At 35.4% G+C, this 24,201-nt stretch overlaps 1 pseudogene; it reads right to left on the bottom strand.

The window, feature by feature from the left end:
• Window positions 1–20,668: 20,668 nt before the first annotated feature.
• LOC115851077 (large ribosomal subunit protein eL33 pseudogene) lies at window positions 20,669–21,006 on the bottom strand (annotated as a pseudogene).
• Window positions 21,007–24,201: the final 3,195 nt, after the last annotated feature.

Raw genomic sequence — 24,201 nt, 5'->3', positions numbered from 1 at the left:
CTGTATTTTCTATATTATTTCGAGAATTTATGAAAAATAATCATGACCTCTTCTCAATTTCTCTAATCCTCACCCCTTCTGGTTTTGTTCTAATTTCTCGCAGGAGTTGAAAAGTTCAGTTTTCTCATATAAAAGTTTTCCCTATGTACACATCACGCTTTTGTAGCACTCTTTCCATTTATCATATACAATTAACATCATTCAAAGAGATAGGGTTTGATGGATCTATTACTTCTCCTGAACTCTTATGTTACCAACCTGTTGTCACCCACATAAGCAAATCTACCTCTTCACATGTACTCATTTGCCTGTAATACATATCATATATTAGCATATGCATAACCTCATGCTTTTGATAACATGAAGACATAATTATAAAGCCAAAACAAAACAAAACAAAAAGTAAGAAATAAATAGTCTAACTACTAATTAAAGTAAAACTAAAACTGCATTGGCATTTATCACAGGCACCGTGAGGATCTATTCTGAAGATGAAGGAAGAAAACTGAAAGAGGGAGAAATTGTGATTTTGTCCAGATTATTTTATTATCCACCACTGCAGTTTTATTTTTTCACTCTTCATTGATTTTTCCTCCCTTTAAGAGTAATGTGTATATCACAAAAATGAGATATTTTACTAAGATTAGTCAAAAGGCTCCCTAACCTCTGTCTATTTGCTAGATAGTGTACAAAATTTAAAGCTAGAACATTAGGGTGAGAAATAGAGGCCAAAAGAAACTAGGAAGAATCTAGGATGAGATTCAAAAGAACTGTTTTCAAAGTGTGAGAGGCTCATTTAAATTGCTGACATAGGGCTTCCCTGGTGGCGCAGTGGTTGAGAGTCCGCCTGCCAAGGTAGGGGACACGGGTTCGTGCCCCGGTCGGGGAAGATTCCACATGCCGCGGAGCGGCTGGGCCCATGAGCCATGGCCGCTGAGCCTGTGCGTCCGGAGCCTGTGCTCCGCAACGGGAGAGGCCACAACAGTGAGAGGCCCGCGTACCGCAAAAAAAAAAAAAATTGCTGACTTAAACTGTCATGTGCATTTAGATATTGGTGTGGTAAAAGTAATTCTGTCTTCTTACTCCATTAGTTGCTCAAAATCATACTATTCTTTTATTTGATCCATGACTTTCTGGTGAGCACTGTATATTTCTCGGAGTAAATTGCCTTCATATTTCTGTTTATATGTTGCCTTCATATTTTTGACACAAAATAATGTACCCTTTCAACTGATCAGTTTTTCAACAAAATTGTCTTGTTTTCTCAAACACATACCTCCTGGAGGCCTCGAAGTTGTTTTGCACACAGACACACACACGCTAATCTTGATTATTCCTCATGAGAGCCCCACAAATCACTTTTCTCTTTGTATCTTCAGGAACCAAGTCTCCCCATGGCATTTCTTGGACAATTAGACTCTCATCTCTACCAACATGCTCAACTCTGTCATTTATGAGGTCCTGAGCAAGAGAATGAACAGAGACCCATGTAGCTAAATTTTTAAAGATTATAAACCAAGTTAACAAACTGCTAATAAATTATGATTTATCCCTGTGCCTTACAAATATGCATTCATAAAAATGTATTTAAAGAAATATGTGTAAAACTATGCTTTGTATATTACTGAAAGTCAAAATAATATCAAGGGGCTTCACTGGTGGCGCAGTGGTTGAGAGTCCGCCTGCCGATGCAGGGGACACGGGTTCGTGCCCCAGTCCGGGAAGATCCCACATGCAGTGGAGCGGCTGGGCCCGTGAGCCATGGCCGCTGAGCCTGTGCGTCCGGAACCTGTCTGCAACGGGAGAGGCCACAACAGTGAGAGGCCCGCATACTGCAAAATAAATAAATAAATAAAATAAAATAATAATAATATCAAGGATGAGTGAAATCAATTATTATTGTGCATGTAGGCATTCTGCTGATGACCTGACATTTTTCTTGGAGGAAAAATAAAATCAAAATGTAATAAATTATTGTACACTTAGTCCATAACATTTTCTTTTATTTATTTTCATTTTAGCATAATGTTATTATATGATAATCTTAATCTTAAATATATGAAATAAAATATAATTGAATTAAAAATGTAAATGTAAAAATCCAAATGACTAAATTATACTTATGTATTTTTCCAAAAAGTTATTTTTCTAAATTACTTAAAATTATCTGTTAGAATTTAGAGGCAAAATACAATTATAATCAATAAATATCTAAAATTTAAATCAAAATTATTTGAAGTTAAATTTGTCATAAAACTTTGTAAATTAAGTTAAATACTGTTATATCACTTAATGTCCATATACTTGCTGGTTCAAAGGACAAATAACACACTTCCAGTATGGTATGGCTAGACCCCAGAAAGACAAAGTAAAAATAATATGTTTACGATTGCAAAAAATAATATGTTAATTATTTAAAATTGCAAAATATCCCTCATTGCCATGCGCAGTACCTGTGAATATCATGCTAATTTGTGTCACCAAAACCTCAAAATGGAGCAAAAAGAAAAGCAAAATAAAGTAGATCTCAGCACTACTGGGAAAGGACACTTCATTATGCAAGAAACTATGGTAATCATGCTATTTAATGGAAGGATATGATACATGAATTTATTTTTTCTCTTTAAGCAATTCTGCCACTCAATTCCTCTGGGCACGTGTAAGCACTGTCAGTCTCCAGCTTTGGTATCACACAGATTAAAATTTTCACAGCATTCGGACTACATTGACTTTAGCTTCTGAACATTGGGCAAGAGAAACAGAGATTTCCTAGGGGTCAGAATGGTGTTAGTTCACAGACTGTGGATGCTTACAGTAAACACTCATTGGGTTGCTTTGCTTTGGTGCCAAGGGCTGGATCCTGAGTGACAGAAACTCGTGCATTCCTTAATGTATAGTGAAGAATTAACTTTACCCAAAGAGAGGTCTGGTCTTTGTCCTTAGCTACTGGGAAGTGATTCCAAGCTCCTGGAATGTGTTGCTGATAAGCACATCTTTGTTTATCAGAGGTTTTGGCAACCAGACAACCTAACAATGTAATTTGTAATGGGAGCTTTAGACCACACCATATTAGTTTGGACTTCCAAAAGAAACTGGACACTGAAGGTATTAGCCAAACCTCTGGAGGGAGGGGTGTACTGGAGACTAAAGGTCAGCCGTGTGGATAGTATGTGAGCCCCAGTTAAAATTCTGGACAGCAAAGACTAGCGTGAACTTCTCTGCTTGAAATACTCTGAGTATCGTCACACTGCAATGCCAGGAGGATAACTTGTCCCTGAGAATAACAGGAGCTTCATGTTCAAAACCCTCCCAGATTTGCCCTGTGTGTCTCTTCTTTTGGTTAGTTCTAATTTATATACATTCACTTAAAAAAGAAAAAAGAATAGTGTAGTTGTAAATATAGTGCCAAGTTCTGTGAGCTATCTAGAAAATTCTCAAACCTAGTGGGATTCTGGGAATACCTGAACTTGTGAGTTGGTCCAAAGTGAAGGTGGTCCTGCAGCCCCCAGACTTGTGGCTGGTGTCTAAAGTGAGGACAATGTTTTGGGTACTATTCCCTCAGACCGTGCGATTTGCCCAAACCCCATTGCACTTAGAGTATTTGCTTTTTTTTTAATTTTTATTTTAATTGGAGTTTTAAGATGAGTTCTTCTAATAAACTTTTAGGGAGGGATCTAACTTGTTCTTAGGCTTTCATATTATAAACACAAACATGTACATTTGTTTTTTGTGTGTTTGCTTATGTGAGCCCTTTAAAGCAGAGTGCCCATGGAGAGGGTCCCTCTCCTTAGTCAATGTGTGATCCTGTCCCCAGAACACCTGTGTACTTAACTTTGTTTAATCCATAAATAATGTTTATCCACATTCTCTCTTGCAAGAAATCCATTGTCAGCTGATCACGGTCCCCCGCCCCACGCCCCTGCTATTTTCTTCATTTGTGGTACTCTTTTTCTTTTTTAACAGCTTTGATTAAGAATAATAAACATCAGTAAAATGCTTATGATTAAAGTTTAAAATTGATAAGATTTGATATATGTATATACCCATGAAACTATCACCAAAATCAAGGTAATAAGCAATCACACCCAAAATTTCTTTAGGTCTCTTTGTAATCCCTCTCTGTGTTCTTCCCCACGCCCTCCATCCCCCAAAAATCATTTATTTGCTCTATTTCACTATAGATGAATTTGCATTTTATAGAATTTAATACAGTGAAATCATACATTATATACTTTTTTTAGTCTGGCTTCTTTCACCCAGCATGATTATTTTGATATGCATCAAGACTGCTAAGTGACTCAATAGTTCACTGCTTTTTATTACTGAGTAGTAGTCCATTCTATACCAAATTCTATAATTTGTTATCCATTGATCTGCTGTTGGAAATACGGATTGTTTCCGGTTTTCGGTTATTACAAATAACATTCATGAACAAGTATAAACATATGCTTTATTTATATTGAGTAAATAGCTAAGAAGGAAATAACTAGGTCATATGATAATTTTAACTTAAGAAAATGAGAAATTGTTTCTCAAAGCCGTTGTATCATTTTACATTTGTACCAACCGTGTGTGAGAATTTCCGTTGTTATACATCCTCATCAGCACTTTAACATCTCATCTACACTTTAACTTTTGACTTTCTAATAGATGTGCAGACTTACCTTATTGTTGTTCTAATTTCCTTTTCTCCAGAGACTAATGATGTTGAGCATCTTTTCATGTACTTGTTGCAATCCATATATATTCTTTGATAAAGTGTTCAAATCTTTTGCTTTTTTAATTTGGTTGTTGGTTGTCTTATTCAGTTTTGAGAGTTCTATATATGTTCTGGATACAATTTCCTTACTAGTTGTGCAATTTGCAGATATTTTCTCCCCATGTGTGGTTTCTCTTTTCAATTTCTCATCATTGTTGTTCAAAGAGCCAAAGTTCTTAATTTTAATAATGTTCCATTTATCAATTATTTCTTTGATACATTGTAATTTTGGTGTTATATCTAAGAAACATTTACCCAACACAGGATCAAAAAATTTTCTCTCACATTTTCTTTGGTGAGAGAAATCACTTTTATGGTCTTTGGTGTTACATTTAGGTCAATATACCACTTTGAGTTTATTTTCGTATATAGAGAAAGATATACATTTTACATATAGAGAAAGAGAAAGAAATTGGTGAGGGAGATTAAGAGGTACAAACTTCCAGTTGCAAAATAAATGAATCACAGGTGTGACATGTACAGTGTGGGGAATATAGTCAATAATTATGTAATATCTTTGTATGGTAACAGATGGTAACTAGACTTACTGTGGTGATCATTTTGAAATGTATAACAATATCAAATCACTATGTTTTGCAACAAGAGCTAACAGTGTAGGTCAATTATACATCAAAAGCAAACAAACTCATAGAAAAAGAGATCAGAGTTGTGGCTACCAGAGATGGTTTGGATGAAGGCAGTCAAAACGTACAAACTTCCAGTTATAAGACAAATAAGTACTAAGGATGTAATGTACAAGATGATAAATATAATTAACACTGCTATAAGTTATATATGAAAGTCGTTGAGAGTATATCCTAAGAGCTCTTATCACAAGGAAAAAAATTTTTTTCTATTTCTTTAATTTTATATCTATATCTCATATGATCTATATGAGATGATGGATGTTCACTAAACTTATTGTGATAATCATTTCCTGATGTATGTGGTCAAGTCAGTATGTTGCACACCTTAAACTCATAAAGTACTGTAGGTGAGTTATAGCTCAATAAGCCTTGAAGGAAAGAAAAAGAAAAGACCCTGAGTCTAGTAAGGGAACTTACAGATAAACTTTAATTAATTAACTAAAAGAATCAATTAATTGTGGTTTCTGTGAAAGGATGTGGATGGAAAATTCCCTTTAGCATTTGTGTGCGTCGGGAAGTTCTTATTTAACCCCAACTCTTGAATAAAAGTACAGCTGGACATGAAAGGAGAGAAAATTATGGATCAAAGTTCACCATTTTTTTTATAAATGGATATTCAATTATTCTCATACAGTACGAGAATTGTATTCTTTCTTTGTGAAATTGACTTTGAACCCTTGATGAATGACCGTGTACAAGTATGTCTATTTCTATAATCGCGATTCTATTTCATCAATCTGTTCATCCTCACACCATCATCACACTATATTGACTACTGTAACTTACAATAAGTCCTAAAGTCATATTCCTAGTCATCTAAGTTTAATCTTTTTTTTCTAAGTTGTTTTGTCTATTCTAGCTAATTTGTATTTCTGTACGAAACTTAGAATGACCTTGCTGATTTCTACAGTAGAAAACCTGCTGTAATTTTGACTGAGATTGCATTAAACCTATAGCTCAATTTTAGGAGAAATGACATCTTAACATTATTGTGTGTTCTAATTTGTAAGCAAGGCATATATCTCCATTTATTTAGATTTTCTTTGAAACCTTTTATCAGTTTTGTAATATTGAGTGTACAGGCCTTGTACCATATTTTTCAGATTTGCTCTTAAGTATTTTATATTTTAGTGCTATTGTAAATTGTATCTACTTAAGTTTCAATTTCCAATTTTGTCTGGCTAGCATATAGAATAAAATTAATTTTAGTATATTTATCTGGTCTCCTGCACTGTGCTAAATTCAGAGTGAGTTCCAGTTTTCATTGTCCAATCTGTATGCCTTTCATTTAGTTTTCTTGCCTTACTGCACCTACTGGAACCTCCCACACAATGCTGAATAGAAGTGGTGAGAGTAAACTGTCTTGACCTCTTGCTTCTCTTAGAGGGAAGGTAATCAGTCTTGCTTCATTACGTATAAATTTAGCTGTAGATTTGTCATAGAAGCACTTTATCAGGTCGAGAAAGTACCTTTCTATTCCAAGTAAGCTGAAAGTTTTTCGTCAGGACTAGATTTGGATGTTGCCATATGCTTTTTCTGCATCTCTTGGGACAATCATGTTTTTTTTCTTTTTTTTCTACTCTGTTAATATTGTGAGCTATATTGGTTGATTTTCAAACTCTAAAACATTTCATTCCTTGGTAAAACTCAGGTGGTCAGTATATTATACTGTTAAAAGTATTGTTGGGTTCAATTTGCTATCATTTTGTTTAATTTTTTTTTTTTTTTTTTTTTTTTTTGCGGTACGTGGGCCTCTCACTGTTGTGGCCTCTCCCGTTGCGGAGCACAGGCTCCGGACGCACAGGCTCAGCGGCCATGGCTTACGGGCCCAGCCCCTCCACGGCATGTGGGATCTTCCCGGGCCGGGGCACGAACCTGCGTCCCCTGCATCGGCAGGCAGACTCTCAACCACTGCGCCACCAGGGAAGCCCTGTTTAAAATTTTTGCATCTATAGTCACAAGGGATGTAGTTTGCTATTTTCTATTTGTGTATTATCTTGATCTGGTTTTAGGATCATGGTAACAATAGCCTCATAGGAGGAGTAGGGAAATATCTCATCTTGTTTATTTTTCTTGACAAGATAGAGTAGCATAGATACTGCTACCTCTTTACTGTTAGAATTCACCTCTTATCTAGAACTAGATTTTCTTTCTACAAAGATTTTAACTGCAATTACATTTTTTTTAAATAAATTTATTTATTTATTTTTGGCTGTGTTGGGTCTTTGTTGCTGCGTGCAGGCTTTCTCTAGTTGTGGCGAGCAGGGATTACTCTTGGTTTTGTTGCACGGGCTTCTCATTGCAGTGGCTTCTCTTGTTGAAGAGCATGGGCTCTAGGCGTGCAGGCTTCAGTAGTTGTGGCACGTGGGCTCAGTAGTTGTGGCTCGGGAGCTCTAGAGTGCAGGCTCAGTAGTTGTGGCACACAGGCTTAGTTGCTCTGCGGCATGTGGGATCTTTCTGGACCAAGGCTCGAAACCGTGTCCCCTGCATTGGCAGGTGGATTCTTAACCACTGCGCCACCAGGGAAGCCCTGCAATTACATAATTTTAAATAAACCTATGGCATTCAGGTTATCTGTTTCTTCTTGAGTAAACATTGTAGTTTGTGCTTTTCATGTTATTTGCTTAATATAAATTTTCAAAGTTATGACACAAATTGTTCATAATACCCCCCTTTATCTTTTTAATAACTGTAACATCTGTAGTAGTATCACCTCTCTCATTCCTGATATGGGTAGTTGGCTTCTTTTCTGTATCTTTTTTTTCCTTTTCTTAATTATCCTGACTAGAGTTTTATTAATTTTATTGACCATGTCAAAACCACCTTTGGTTTTCTAATTTTTCTATTTTGTATGGTGTTCTTATTTCCTAATACACTGATTTTTGCTTATTTATTATTTCCTATATTTTGAGTTTCATATAGGCAGCATCTAGTTGAGTTTGTTTATTTGTCCCTGTAGTGTGGTTATGGTATTCAGTTGAAACACAATTAGGTCCTTTTGTTTCAGTGTTCTTTCAGTTTTTGAGTTACTGTTTTCCTTTCCCATTTATATTAATTTATATTTAAAATATGTAGAAATGTAAAACTATGCTTAATAATAACTTTAAATATAAATGGCCTAAATTTCCAACTAAAACTAGAGCTTTCAAATGTCAAAATTATACAAAAGCATATACTCAAGAAAGTGTCATTCTCTCTCCCTTATATTCTACTTCATTCTCTGCTCAAGTTTTCCATCATTTTTGTCTTTTCAAACTACGGTGAAACTCTGATTCATCAATCAAGCCATGACAGCATTTGAACTTGGGGAAAATACAACATTTCTATACTAATTATTAATTTGACTCCTGCTGTTTTCACTGTTCTCTTAGCTCAACTCAATTAGTATAGTTTTATTTGGCACCCAAAAGCTGTAAACACAAACGTAAAGACAAGGACTATTGTTTGGCACCACTTGATTACAGAAGTGCCAAACGTATTATCCAGAGCATACATATGTGTGCATGTGTGTTTGTGTGTATCATCAAAATGAGAACACAATAATATAATATCTCATGGGGAACTCATTGACCTCTGAGGAAGCATCTGTGGGTCCAAGTACAAGTAACACATATATTTGTCCAATTCTCTCTTTTTCAGGAATTTTACCATAATTCAGGGAAAAAAAGAAAGAAAAAAGATAAATCCTACGACTTTTATTAGTTTATGTACACGCCATTGTTTTTTTCTCTTCAGTGGTATGTATTTTTCATGGGGTACATAAATAGAGAGTGTTTTTTTTAATAAGTAGTTTATGTAGGCTTTATTAAATACAACATGCCCATGTTCTTCCTAATGGTATGAATGGTAAATGTAAGGAAAACTCTGAACTGAACTGACAACTTTTTTTCACATTCTTTATTTGAGTTTTGGTAGGAAATGTACTCTTATACAGGATTACTTATTAACTGAAAATGAATAGAAATTTAATGATAATAATTAAATTATGGGTATAAAAATAAAATAATGTTTGCCTAACTACCTTTTCTTACATCTCTTTCTCCTTTCTTCTATTCCACTCCTAAGCTAGCCAGCATGCTTGCACCTACATCACAAACTTGCTCAGTACTTTTTCCATCTCAAAATTTCAGTCTAATCAATTCCTTTTCCAAATTATGCCATATGCTAATTTCACATTCTTTTCTCTCACTTCTCAGATCTCACTTTAACATACCAAGACTTGTTCGTTTCATATTTCTAGAAATCACATTGCAGTAAATTGACAATTTTGTGGTGAATTCATATCCAACATATTATTGAATCACTTTGCTAGTTGAAGTTAAAGCAGAAAATCAGGAAGTAACCAGAATTAATATCCAATATTTGGCTTTAAATAATGACATTTGACAAGATCTCATTTTCTTAGGTTAATATTTATTAATTTTTAAGTCCTCTCTCCCACATTTTACTCCTTTATTCAGTTAGGAAATGGTTGTTATAGTCATAGGTGTCTTATGTAAGCAGAACCAGAAGAAAAGCGTTACATTAAAATGTGAGTTGAGTATATTTTGATGAAAAAAAATTCAAGGCACAATGAAACAAACAAGGAATAAAATGTTCACAATGTTCACCTGTAAAATTAATCCCTGTAATTTTTTAATTTTGTTGTTACTGTTGTTAGGTTTTTTAGTGTGTGCTTAATTTTGCCAACATGGTATGAAAGAGAAAGCTCTACTTAATAGGAGCGCCACATCAGCATTCTTGTCTTAAGCATGAAGATAGAGTTTAGTCCTCTGAGACCAGGTGGTGGACTACCCTACAGCATTAGCTCATGGTCTGAGGAGAATTATAACACATGACAGACTCAGCAAAGAGATGGATTCCAAAGCCTTAGCAGAGCTCTGAAAGATGGCAATAATATTTTGACAAGGAAAAATCAATACACATGATGGCAGCAGTTTCAAGCTCAGACTGATTCCACCCTTTTTCTTCACCTACATTTCTAGCTTTGTTTCAGAATGGTTATTGCTTCAGATTTGAGAGGAGTGGACAGACAAGAAGCCTCTTATCAGGCTATGGATGTGTGAGGATGCACCTGGCCTTCCCTACAGTGAGGCTTCTAGGTCCAGGCGGATTGGATTTGATACTTGTCTCAGTATCCTTGAAAGGCAAGAGCAGATAAGAAATTTGATCAAAGTTAGGGGAAATAAGAGGGAAGTTAATCATTTGGTGGTTTGGAGTGGTTCGAGAAGTCTGGCAAGGTTAGAAGTACTGGGCACCCTAGAAAGCTTTGAATAGGTAGTGTTAGAACAACTGAAAACATTTATTTAAAACAGTGACTGATAATTTGTGGAACTTGACTGACCAAGGGTTAATGTTGTTTGAAGATGGAACAATTTAATAGCAATTTTGAGGAATATATAGATAATAAATTACAGCTAGTTTAGAAGAACTTGATTAAAAATCCATTGCACAGAAATGACCTCTGAGAGGTCTCCCATCCAATTCTTTTCATGGAGTCACTGTTAGTCTCATGGTGAACTGGGGTGGGTGCACCAGGTCCTGGCCTGGAGGGCATTTTAAATTCTCTCACTAAAATACAGTAAATTTACTGAACAAACATTCTGTGTATATTCACAGAGATTATGTCTTATCTGGCTGAAAAAAAGAACAGTCTTGTGTGTTATTTACCAGATATTTATTTAGTACCTGTTATGGCCTGGGGAGCATATTGGATTAAATAAGAGAGTGAGTTAAAGATAACATTGAAACATTTTCTGCTGGATTTTAAATGTGTTTTTATTATCTAATTAAAATGTTTAAGATAAGAACATTTATCTCCATGGGCAATCTAAGCTTGTCTTCTTTTAAATACAGAATAAAGTCTAATCCTCCCACCTCCTCCCTTTCCATTTTTCCTTATTCATTCTTTCTCTCTTTTACTTGCAACAAATATCAAATGCATACCATAAGCTAGGCACCATAATAAGCTCTAGGGATCTGGATGTGAGCAAAACAAATGAGATGACCATCTGCATGGCACTTAGACTCCAGTAGAGGACACAGAAGAATAATCAATTTAAATAACATGTGATGGGGGCTTCCCTGGTGGCGCAGTGGTTGAGAGTCCGCCTGCCGATGCAGGGTACACGGGTTCGTGCCCCGGTCCGGGAGGATCCCACATGCCGCGGAGCGGCTGGGCCCGTGAGCCATGGCCGCTGAGTCTGCGCATCCGGAGCCTGTGCGCCACAACGGGAGAGGCCACGACAGTGAGAATCCCGCGTACTGCAAAAAAATAAAAAATAAAATAAATAACATGTGATGACTGCTTTGAGAAAATGCCAGTACTATGTGGTACTTATCAGGAACAACTGGCTTTTCTGTCCTTTAGGGAAAGCGTCCCAGGGTGAGAACATCTGACACTGAAGAACGCATAAGAGCTAGGCTAATAAAATGGGTTGTGAAAATAGTGTGTCAAAAAGAATGTCGGTGAAGATCTCGAGGTATGAAAGTAGGTGGTGAGTTAGAGGAACTCTAACACCAGTAGTTTAGGATGATCAGAATGAAGACTGGAGTGTTAGGACCTGAGACAGCAAAGTGAGATGAGGAAAGCTAACGTGATTCTTCTTAAAATGTAGGTTTTTCTTCTAAGGGTGGTGAAATCCATTGGAAAATTATAAATTGGTGAGTGACAGGATAAGATTTGGACTTCAGAATAATTTCTCAAGAGATGGTATAGAGAATAAATGTAAAAAGAAGAAAGACTGGAAGCAAGGCGAGAACCTAGAAGGGTCTTACCTGAATCCAGGCAAGAGGTAGACTATAGATAGTGCCGATCTCTAGAGTAAAGATGTGTGGTACTCAGGAAAGAGGTCAGAGGTGAAGTAAGTGTTTAGGGTTTATTTATTCATTCATTTATTTTACAAATATTTATTGAAGATCTACCATGTCCAATACTTGGTACTTGAGTATTAGGTGCTGGCGTTGCAGGAAATAATAGAAGAGACAAAAGCCCTGTCTTCATGGAATTGATAATCCATTTGGAAAGACACTAGCAGAAGAGTAAGTAAAATGTATAGTATATCAGGGGATCTTAAGTGGTGAGAAGAAAAATAAAGCAGGAAAGAGAAGGTAGAGGGATGGTAAGGATGTGAGATTTTAAATGAGACAGTCAAAGAAATACTCACTGAGTGATATTTGAGCAAAGATCTGCAGAAGATGAGGGGGCAAACCATGCAGATGTTGGGAAGGAATGATCCAGGATGAGGAGGGGAAGGAGAAGAAGAAGAAGAAAAAGTAAAGAGATCTTAGGATAAACAATACCTAGATTACTCTAAAAATAGACGTTTAGATCTCTTTCTCAAATGCATTACCTAACTCCTTTAATAGAATATAGAATATAACATCTCTCTCTTACTGATAAACATTATTGACAATACTACAGAATATGGCTTGTTTGGGGGCTAATGGCTTTTGTAGATGTGTTTGCTCCAACTCTGAATGTTTTGAGACATTATGATCTGGAAATAAGAAAGAGTAACTAATCTGCCTTTTAGATTTCTTTTTTTTTTTAATTTTTAATTTTTTGGCTGCTTTGGGTCTTCGTTGCTGCATGCAGGCTTTCTCTAGTTGTGGAGAGGTGGGGCTACTCTTCTTTGTGGTGGGCAGGCTTCTCATTATGGTGGCTTCCGTTGTTGCTGAGCACGAGCTCTAAGCTCATGGGCTTCAGAAGTTGTGGCACACGGGCTTAGCTGTTCTGCAGCATGTGGGATCTTCCCGGACCAGGGCTTGAACCTGTGTCCCCTGCATTGGCAGACAGATTCTTAACCACTGTGCCACCAGAGAAGTCCCTAGATTGCTTTTATCTATCCTCTTTCCTACTTTCTTTCCTAAAAAAGCTACTGGGATGCACAACCTGAATGCAACTCTATTTCTTATCAAGGAGAGGGAAGAAGTATTACGAAAGCCCTTTGGTTGTCAGAATTTTTCATTGCCCAATTTCACATTTATAAGAATTTTCTGGATGGTTGTGGAAGTTAGAAATGGTACCATGTTCAGTCTTTCCCAGGTAGTGTAGAGGAGGGGGAAGGGTAGCAAGAACATTATAGAACAGTCCAAGGTTGGGATTTAGATGTAACTGGATGAGCCTCTTTGTGTAAGATTTGTAGAAGATAGAAGCAGAAGCAGTATCATTCTTGAAATCATTTGCTGTGGAAAACTCATCTTGACCACTATAGACTAGATCATATGGTCTTCACAAGTTTCATTACCACCTTTTTCATAGTATCTTTCACTCTGAGTTGAAAATTTCTTGTCAACCTTTCAGACAAGACTGTTTGTAGATTTATTAAAGATGTGGATTAGGTCTATTTCATCACTAGCGCCATGCCAGGCATAATGCTTAGCACACAATAGGTACTCAATAAGTATACATTTAATTCATAAACAAGGGCATAGACCAATTTAACAGCCATATTTCCCTGCTAAGATTGACTAAAACCTATCAACTTTTTTTGGTAGGTTTTTGTCACATCAGCTACTATTATGCAGCCATGTCTCTTCACCATATTCTTCTGTAATCAGTTTTTGATAGATGCTTTTACATTTATCTCTTACACAACTTTTTACACAACTTTATGATGTTGATATCAGCCCACCATCACTAAATTCTGAGATTTTAATTTTAATCCTAATATTGCCATGCAACATGTGGTTTTTATCACCTACAAATTTGATTAAAATTTCTGCTATGTCCATTAATCATAGGACCATTGATTAAACTGATTTCACACCTTTTATTTCAATATCAGCCCACCAAGACATCTTCACTTATCTGGCACAGGATAATATGAGAGACATTGCCAAAATTCACTAACATGAACTCTGCAGAATCAGGAAGAAAGATCTAATTAGCCCCAATCATGTAAAATTGTCCAATTGGAAGATAGTAATGTTGAGATTTTTGTCATATTATTTTAAAGTATATCCACTGTTCTCTACACTAAAAAGCTTACATTATTGTCAGCACTTTCCTAAGTCAGAGTGAAGCATTTGATTAGAAATGTTAGAAGAATGCATGCTTGCAAGGCCTTAAGCTTTCTATAGGAGAGTATGAATCAGACTCAATTGCTATGACTAACAAATAAAACAATGTGACAGTCAGACGAAGAATATGCTTACCATGACTCAACAAAGCAGTCACAAAAAGGCTAACCACCCCATCTCTGGATCGTGGATATTAACAGTCCCTATAGTTATTAAGCAGTTAATACGCTTTTTAAAAATGCTACATATTTTGATGTGAATTTCTTTGATCTCTTGGTATAAGAAACATTTTGGTTGGATTGAGAAAGTAAGTTTCTTTTTTCTTTTTTTCTAGGTTTATTTCACTAAAGTGTATACAATAGAAAAAAATAGATGCTACCTACTAATAGTTAGAGTTTGTAAGCTTATTGCCTTATTCTGAAGCATCCCATTCAAAATTAATACATCAATTAATCAGGCTACTCCAACTAAAAACAAAATGAACTCAAGTGTAATAAAATAAATAACAAAAAAGAATTGATCTAGAATAGGTATCATCTCTTATTTTAAAGTACAAAAAATTCTAGCATGAACTTTAAGTGAAAAGCATCCATATATCAGCTCCAGAGAGAGCTTAAGTAGCTCATAGCTCAGAAAACACTTCATGTGCAATTTTTTAAAAACTTATGTTTGCTTCTCTTTACCTGTGTTTTACAATAATGTGTTTTAAGAAAAAGAATGATATACTGTTAAGTCCAGAGAACAGATGCATCTATTTCTGTGAGAGCTATTTGGAAAACAGAAACTACTGTAGAAATAAAAAACATATTACAAGAGGGAGAAGCAAGTACGAGTAAATAATTGAAATATTTTTAATTGGGGAAAAAATAAGTACGCTATGATTTTTTTAGAAAATTGTCAAATTCTTAAACTAGAATAAATCTCAGTCAAATTATGTTTAAACTTACCACTTCATAGATGAATTTATTATAAGAGTGCCCAATGGATTTGTTCAATATTAAGTAAATTATATAATCTCTTTAAGACTAAGAATCATATTACTTTTCTGTTTATACCCTAACAAACTTAGTGCGGTGCTTTGCACACAATAGGTATTTAAATAGCATAATTAATTAATTGATCAGAAACTGTTAGAATCATCAAGGAGATACGCTCTACACCTAGAGGCACTTACCTGAATTGTTGGAAAGTAATTTGGAGACAAAAATGTGGAAAGCGGACAATGTCCCTGAAAATCCAAATCTATAAAGTAAGGGAAAACAGCACATCTATCAAATGATTAAAGTGAAAATAAAATAAAATAAAAATTGGAATTTAGTTATCTGCTTTAATTTAACTGTTAATAATCCACAATGTTCCCCAGCTTAACTGTTTTTCATGTTCTTCAATTGCTTCATAGCACTGAAACAACATGTACATCAAAATAAAATTGTTGTTTGAATAAAAAATTTTCTTTGAAGAAACTGAAAATTAATCAAGCTTTTAAAAAAAAATGATAAAGAGAGAAAGTGATAAAGAGAAGGCCAAGTTGAGAAATGCTGTAAGCCTATGAAATACTGTTGTAAAGGAAAATCTATGATCCTTTTGGAAATATTTGTCTAAGTATGTCATTTCGGGACAGCTCCCTGCCACATATGTAAGTTTTGTTGGAAACTGTGTTCATTTCTGCACTGTCAGGATGGGATCATTTTGTACAGTTTACAACGTGGACAGGCCCTCAGGGGAGGGAAAGCCTAATTTTTCACTTTCTGGTTTTGCTTGGCTAATCCTAGATTAATACTGCCTACAATAAAACTTGGGTTGTCCTAACAGATTCTGAGAAAAACAAAAATCAGATTAAAAAATATAATTTAGTAGAAGAATGAGATTCTACACAAAGACCTCTGCATTGCAATGTACATTCACCACCCCAATTCAAGACAATAGACTTCAAGGACTCTTCCATTGACTTTTAAATTCCATAAAGCACTGAGATTTTTCTTTTCTATTCTTCTCTTTTTACTAATATAATAGAAAGAATACACCTTTGACTACATCTTCACATTATATATTTTTTCAAAAACACTTTTGGATCTAATCTGTGGGATTGTCTTTACAATCATTTTATGAGACATGAAGGAAAATTGGAATCATTACTTTGTATTCACATTTTGTTTTTTGATGCAGTGTCACACAATTTTACTTATTTAATCCTACTTATTCACCAGAAATTGCAACAAATCATTTTTGGCAGTTAAAAAAATTAAACCTACTCTCAATAGGTTCACTAGTGGAAACAGTGAAAATAATGCTTCAAACAAATATGTAATTGAGAGGGAAAAGAATGAACTAAACCTAGCTACTCCGATGTTTTCATTGATGAGGAAAACACTCATTTAAATATAAAGTTTCTGATCTGTTTGAAAGCATTCAGGGCTACTAAATTCAACTTAATACATGGGGATTGAAAGAATGGGTCCTGGAATCAGATTTCCTGGGTTTGAATCTTGGCTCTGTGTTCACTAAGCATGTGGTCTTTGGGAAGTCATTTTACTCATTTGTAAAACAGGTATAGCATTAGTCATGCTCCCAGGGTTGTAGTGAAGATTAAATAAATTATATGTACATGTTATATATTTTACTTATATATTCTATTTTTATATATTATATTAAATACATATAAAAATAAATACATACCAATAAAACTTAGAATAAGGCTGGCACATAGTAAATATTAAATAAAACCTGCTATTATTATTATTATTATTCAGGGCTTTCTTTATTGTTTTAATTATGGACAATTGTCCACAATTATTTTTTCATGAAAATAACCTTCTTCCTACTAATAAAATCAAAACATGAAAACCCAATTCATAATTGAGCACCTTATGTGCCAGGAACTTCATCAGGCATTAGATATTTAGTATTTTTCAAATTTTATTTTGAGATGATTGAATCTCTCTGCATTAACACTCTTTAGGGCTAAGCACTTAAATGACACAGTCAGAAACAATTTCTGAGAATATTTTAATTGTGGGAGACACTATTCCTCTTCCTCACTCAACCCCATTCCTTGCCTTTATCTATGCAAACTAACATTTATAAGCCAAGCATTTTCTTATAAGCTTTAAAAAAAAATATCTTTTGGATGGTGATCCAAAATAAACAGTTCAAATAAGATATCCTTTGGGAAAATGTTAATAAACTTGCCCTGGCAAATTATTTGAGTTTCCTTGTATTACTTTCATTTGGCAGGGATTTTATTTGGGGATTTAAAAAAAAAAAGAAAAGAAGAAAAATATCATAAAACTTTACAGATGCATATTTTTATTCTAAAGTGATGATTTTCTTATAAAACCACTATTCCAGGTTGAGAATTAAGAAGCCTTTAATTTAAATTTAGATTATATAAATTAGACTAGAAAAATAATGGCATCACCAGAAAGCTTAGAATAGGTCAGTACTTCCTGAGCACTTACTTACTGAGTGAGTACCTTCTCTTTGAGACTACATGCAAGGTACCAGAGAAACAGTGACCACCAGAACAGACACAGCCCTTTCCCCATGGAGCTTTCATTCTTGCAGAAAATATAAAATAATAATTATGAGTAATCAAGTAAATTATCATAATAAGTAAATAACTACCAGAAAATAATGAGAGAAAATAACTGAACTAATGGCCACTTCAGGAATGTGCCCATTCAGTATGACCCATATCTTGGCCTTCTTTTTCAATATTTTAAAATTCTGTGTCTTAAGATTTCTTTACCCCAAACTCTTGATGCCCACTTCCCCTAAGTTCTAAGCTGTTGAGAAGAGGAAATGAGAAGTGTTCTCTTCACCTTTTTTAGCCAAAAAGAACAAAATTTAATTACACCAATGTAGTGTTGGACAAAAACAACTAGGAAGAGAGCTAACACCATGGTTAGCTCTTTTTGCTAACTAGTATGGCTGCAATCATTAACAATTTGGTGAGATTCCAAAACCCACAGCCCCTAGAAGTTTTCCTGGATTCCCTACTTGGAGAAACACTACAAGCAACTTACAGCACACTAAATCAGAAAGGTTGGCCTGGAAAACCATTTATGTAATTTCTCTGCCTTTGTTTTGGGGAATCTTCCAAGTGAAGTGTCTAGAGAATCAGATATAATTTTGAGCAGGGTATGCTAACGTGGCTTCAACAATGATTTTACTTTTCTTGTAATTTTGCACCTGACATCATTTTTTCCAGTGGTGTGTCATGCTGTCCCAATTGACTGTCTGGCCATATTTTGCTCTGGTGTCTGCTATAGCAAAAAGTGCAGATATAAAGTTACCTTCTTCAACCTGATGTTAATTTCAGTGAAATCTCTCAAGATGCATCCTCTCCCCTTTTCCTCCGCTAAAGCTATATGATTTCAAAGAGTCCATCAGTTCTTGATTATATTTTGAATAGGAAAGAGTAACTCTCTGATATTTTAAAATATTTCAAGAGACTTATTTTAGCTTAGGCTTTCTTCTTAATTAGTTAGTCATCACAATTAATAACTAGCTAACATATTTCCTTCTTATTTCTTCCGTTCCCCACCATAAAAATATGTTTTCTTTGAAACGTACTTTTATTTGAAGTACACCACTTCAAACTGGGAGATGGAGAGGGCCAAGGAATTTTCATACAATCCTATGCAGTTTGATCACATAGTGCCTCCAACTATAACCTTTAGCTGTTGGCCTCTCACTGCTAGTCATACCCTAACTGATATTTTAGGAGTGACCATTTCAGCTCACACCAAGCAACAATCAAGAGTGATACAACCCAGATGCTGAATCTAGGTCAATGAGGCTGCTCACTTTGGAGCTGACCTTGACCCAAACAACCGAAAACTGGATTCCAACTCCTACACACAGGGGTCCTCTCAAGAATACTATTACCTGCTTCTATATATTCCTTGGCATACTCAACTAACCCAACTGGCATTTCTATACTTCTCCGGGGAATTTAAACCAATAAAGCAAGCAATACGAAAAAAGGCATTCAACATTTGTCTTACATTATGTGTGGGGTGCCTGTATTTGTGGAAGAGGAGGAAAATGTCAGTATTTTGATGACTTGATTATTTTACATTTTTTTTTCCTTTTTAGAATTTTTACTGCAAGGAAATTGAGTCAAGGGAAGTGAAACAGTTCAAAAGTGTAAGAACTCCTCGTTGAAGTATTTTCTTCTTATGATACTCACTTATATGTCATTTAAAAATTTTTATCCCCAAAATAAAACAGATGAAAATCATGATGCATTTCTAGCTCAATTATTTAAATTGATTTTGAAATTAACTTTTGACTTTCTTGTCATTCTTTCTTATCATCCTTGGCAAATTACCTGTGTTTCTTTCCATTTAAAAAAAATTTCTTTTTTTTTTTTAGTGGTCTCTTACTTGTGATACTTGTGGTAAACACAGAGTTTGACTGTTTTCAATTTGTTTGCTAACTAGTTCTATTGTTTACTTTTTTTTTTCAATTTTAGAAATAAATTCATAACATCTGGAAGTCTTAAAAACCAATTATAAATCCAAAGACTTCCTACGCTGGAAAGAATGACCTTCCTTTATTCAGAGTGATGGAAATACTGGGAATAATTAATTTATTAAAAATTACATGAGTTCTAAAGGATACCAAGGAAATAGATTACTTCACATGCATTCTGTTGGATTAAGTGTTTTCTATTGTAAATCATGACACTTGACACTTATTAATTGCATACTCTATGTAAGGCACTGTAGTAGTTACTATTGGGTATAAAATGATGATTAAACCTGAATCTTGCTTTCAGTAGCTTTCAGTCTAGCAAGAGAGATAAAACACCATAAATTAAAAGAAACTAAGAGCCATGGGAAAGCTAAGGAAGATTAGAGGAGGAGGAGAATTATCTCAACACGGAGAATCAGAGAGATTTCCTAAATTAGGTGATGTTTGGGTTGGGTGTTAAAAATTGAGTAGGACTCGACCATATGGAGTTGAGGAAGGCTCGTTTCAGACAGGAAGGCAGCATAAGGAAAGGCATGGATACAAATAAATATGTTAGGTATTGGAGAAAGAGAGCCATTTGATTCTCATTAGTCAGATGTTTTGACCTAATCACTTCATGAAATGTACCTAAGATCTGTGAAATGATGAAGGGTAGAGGCAGATTCTTGGTATGGGTCCTGTAAATTTTAAGAGATTCTTATATTATTAAACACTTAACTTTTCCCACACACTTTTATTTATTTACTTTTCAGTAAGTCTAAAATCTCAAGGGGCACAGCATCACGTGGATTCTGTGTCCAGTGGCCTTCGCAGGAAGATTGCTTCAGAATTTGGCACAAACCATGCCACTGTTTCCATGAGCACAAGTGGACTGACTTTTCCCCACATTTTTTTTGGTTTTGTCTGGTCTGCCACCAGGAGTCACTGTGTTCTTTGCTTTGTATACAAAAGAACATTTCTTGCCAAAATAGGATTCAGTTTTATTTCAGGTATTAGCGTCTTCAGTTTTAAGAAAAGCTGGGTGGTACTCCCTCTTGTTCTGGAGATCCCACTTAAGCCAGCAAAAATGGCCTTGGACCACAACCTTCCAGACATATCTGCATTTTAGAAATTCTATTCCCAGAGGGCGTCCACATGTACCAAGATGGCAGAAAGAGAATGCCTAATATTTCAACTACTTCATTCCAATCCAGTCATTCTTTTTTTATATTTATGACCTATTACCTATGATCTACACAGGACTGTTTGCTGCTGTGCATGATTTTTACAAGAGTGGTTTTTTTTGTTTGTTTGTTTGTTTTTTTGCGGTATGCTGGCCTCTCACTGTTGTGGCCTCTCCCGTTGCGGAGCACAGGCTCCGGACGCGCAGGCTCAGCGGCCATGGCTCACGGGCCTAGCCGCTCCGCGGCATGTGGGATCTTCCCGGACCAGAGCACGAACCCGTGTCCCCTGCATCGGCAGGCAGACTCTCAATGTGCATGATTTTTAAAAGGGGATGGGAATAAAAAATAAGAATATCCTATAGGCAGGAATAAAATAAATACATAAATAAACATAAATATAAAGCAAAGTTATAAAAATGGACATTGTCACATGAAAGCTAAGACTCCCGAGGGCAACACATCCTTTGGAACAAAAGCAGCCTATTTACCATAACTTCCTTCCACCAAGGATCTAATATTGGAATTATTCCATATACCAATAACATGCCTAAATATAAAGCTTCTTTAAACATGATTTAATGTATAGACAAAAATGCAGTCTTCAGACAATCAAGCAGAATATTTGTTACATGAGCAGTAATGCTGACCTGAAGAGGGGTTAGTTGTACAGAGTAACAGTCATAATAAGTTACACCTGGAAAGGTCACATTTACCTCCATTTACTTGGTGAGAGAGAAGCAGGTGGCTCTAAATTTCTTTGTCCTAAAGAATTATTTGGATTAAGAGACCCTACATATGGCCCCCCATGGGATATCTGAATATAAAAATATTGAGAGGAATTAAAATCACTCTCCATTTGAAGCATGTAAATCCAATAAATTTGGCTTTGGCCTATCTCATGCTTCTATCAGAAGATCGTAATTTGGGCTTTCTTTTTATCTTCAGACAGAATTGGCTTCATTTGAAAAGCTATTGCAGCTGTGTTGGATACTGCTGAAAATTCCTAAGTATGACTCAGATGACAAATTATATTTGATAGAGAGTCTGGTGGGATTTGCAGAGTGGAGCTTCAATCCTGAGAATGATTAAGTTAACTGAAGACCCAACAGGGAACTTCTGAACTCCTACAAGATGTTACTCCCAGACTCTGTGTCACCTTTGTGACAAAATTTATAAAGTAATCACACTGTTCTGAAATGAGTCAGTATGTTAGGTAATGAGATAGATTCCAATTTTCTGTGAATTTTCAAATATAATTACAATAATTATGATGGCAAATAAATATCATTGAAACATAAGTATATAAAGACTTCATTCCAGGAGGACATAATCATAATACTTCATAAACTTTCACAATTCAAACATGTACATTAAAGCAGTTTCCAGGGGACTTCCCTGGTGGTGTAGTGGTTAAGAATTCACCTGCCAGTGAGTGGGACACGGGTTCCATCCCTGGTCCGGTCCCTGGTTCTGTCCCTGGTGCCACATGCCACGGAGCAACTAAGCCTGTGCGCCACCACTACGGAGCCTGCGCTCTAGAGACCGTGAGCCACAACTACTGAAGCCTGTGTGCCTAGGGCCCGTGCTCTGCAGCAAGAGAAGCCACTGCAACCAGGAGCCCCTGCTCACCGCAACTAGAGAAAGCCCGCGCACAGCAACAAAGATCCAATGCAGCCAAAAATAAAAAAATTAATTAATTATTTTTTTAAAGCAGTTTCCAGGAAATTTTACTTGCTCAAATTTTAGTCAATCTTTAAAAGTATATGTGAATATATTAAAAATATATTTGCATATATATAAGCATATACACAGACACACATATAGACACACAAACACAGATGTGAATTCTCTTGCATGCCCTAAGATTGAACTCCATCATTCAGTATAAATTAATGAGGATTTACTCAAAACTTCTAAAATTACAGCAACACTGGAAATTAAATGATGATCCAAAATCAGAATATTTCTTTTTAAAGACTAGTGATGAGCTGAAATCAGAATATTTCTTTTTAAATTGGTCATTAACTCTACAACTGTATTCTTTCTCCATCTTTTTACAATCCCTCATTAGAAAAAAAAAATGTATTCACCCAATTCCTAAATTGCATAAAAATATTGTTACCACATCAGTGACTAACTCAAGTGGAAAACATGGTGAAAAAAAGTTGGAAAGCATGCTATTTAATTCCAATGAGTAATTTTGAGGTCATGTAACCTCATTGAACTTTCTGTTCAATCTTGGGGTAGTTTTCAGCTGAAAAATACCAGGAGAGAAATGCAGAACCTCAGGCTTAACAGCAAACGATACAAAAAATAGATAAGAATAGAGATACTTAGTGTTTCCAAAATGAGTACGTGTAGCACACTTCATTTTACTAAACATCAAGGAAATGTGAGTCCTGTCCAAGAGTAAAATTTCTAGGTTAAAGAGAAGTGGTTATCAATATAGTTCTATAGGAACAAAAATAAGGGGACAATTAACTCTACTTTAGGGAATAAGAGGAAATTACAGGGTCTTGAAGAACTGATCATAGTAATCATTCAGAAATTTGCCTGTCATGTCCCACTACCAATCTCATTGCCTCAATCTTAGATATACCTGTGGTTAGAAGTGCCCCAGTCATTCAATACAACATGACATTTGCAACCACATTTTGGCTCTACTACACACATATTGGTATTTGTTTACATTATTTTAAAGGGAACACATCTCTCCAAACATGTTTTCACCACATAAAGTGAACTGACCCACCTCTCTAGGAATAGCAAAGAAAACTTGCATTGTATTTTACAATTGTAAATTATCCTATTTTAGGCTGCAATTCTGCTATGGATTCAGTATATTTTTAAGTGAATCCTACCACAGATACATTTTAAATGGTTTTACAGCGATTTGAAAGCATATAGAAAATGTCCATTAAAAAATGCACCTCCTTTGCTTAAAGAAGAAAGTTATATATGAAGCAGTATGAGAGAGAGAGAGAGACAGAGAGAGAGAGAGAGAAAGAGAGGGAGAGACTTCTCTTCCATGTGTTTTTCGTGATGGAGATAATTGATTTTCTTATCGCTATTGTAGAAAACACTGCTGATATTCACTGGCTTACTGAATTCATCACAGCTGTGTTTA

The sequence above is a fragment of the Globicephala melas genome, chromosome 7 (assembly GCF_963455315.2).
Source record: "Globicephala melas chromosome 7, mGloMel1.2, whole genome shotgun sequence".
NCBI classification, from domain to species: Eukaryota; Metazoa; Chordata; class Mammalia; order Artiodactyla; family Delphinidae; genus Globicephala; species Globicephala melas.
This window is presented reverse-complemented; position numbering and strand designations above follow the sequence as displayed.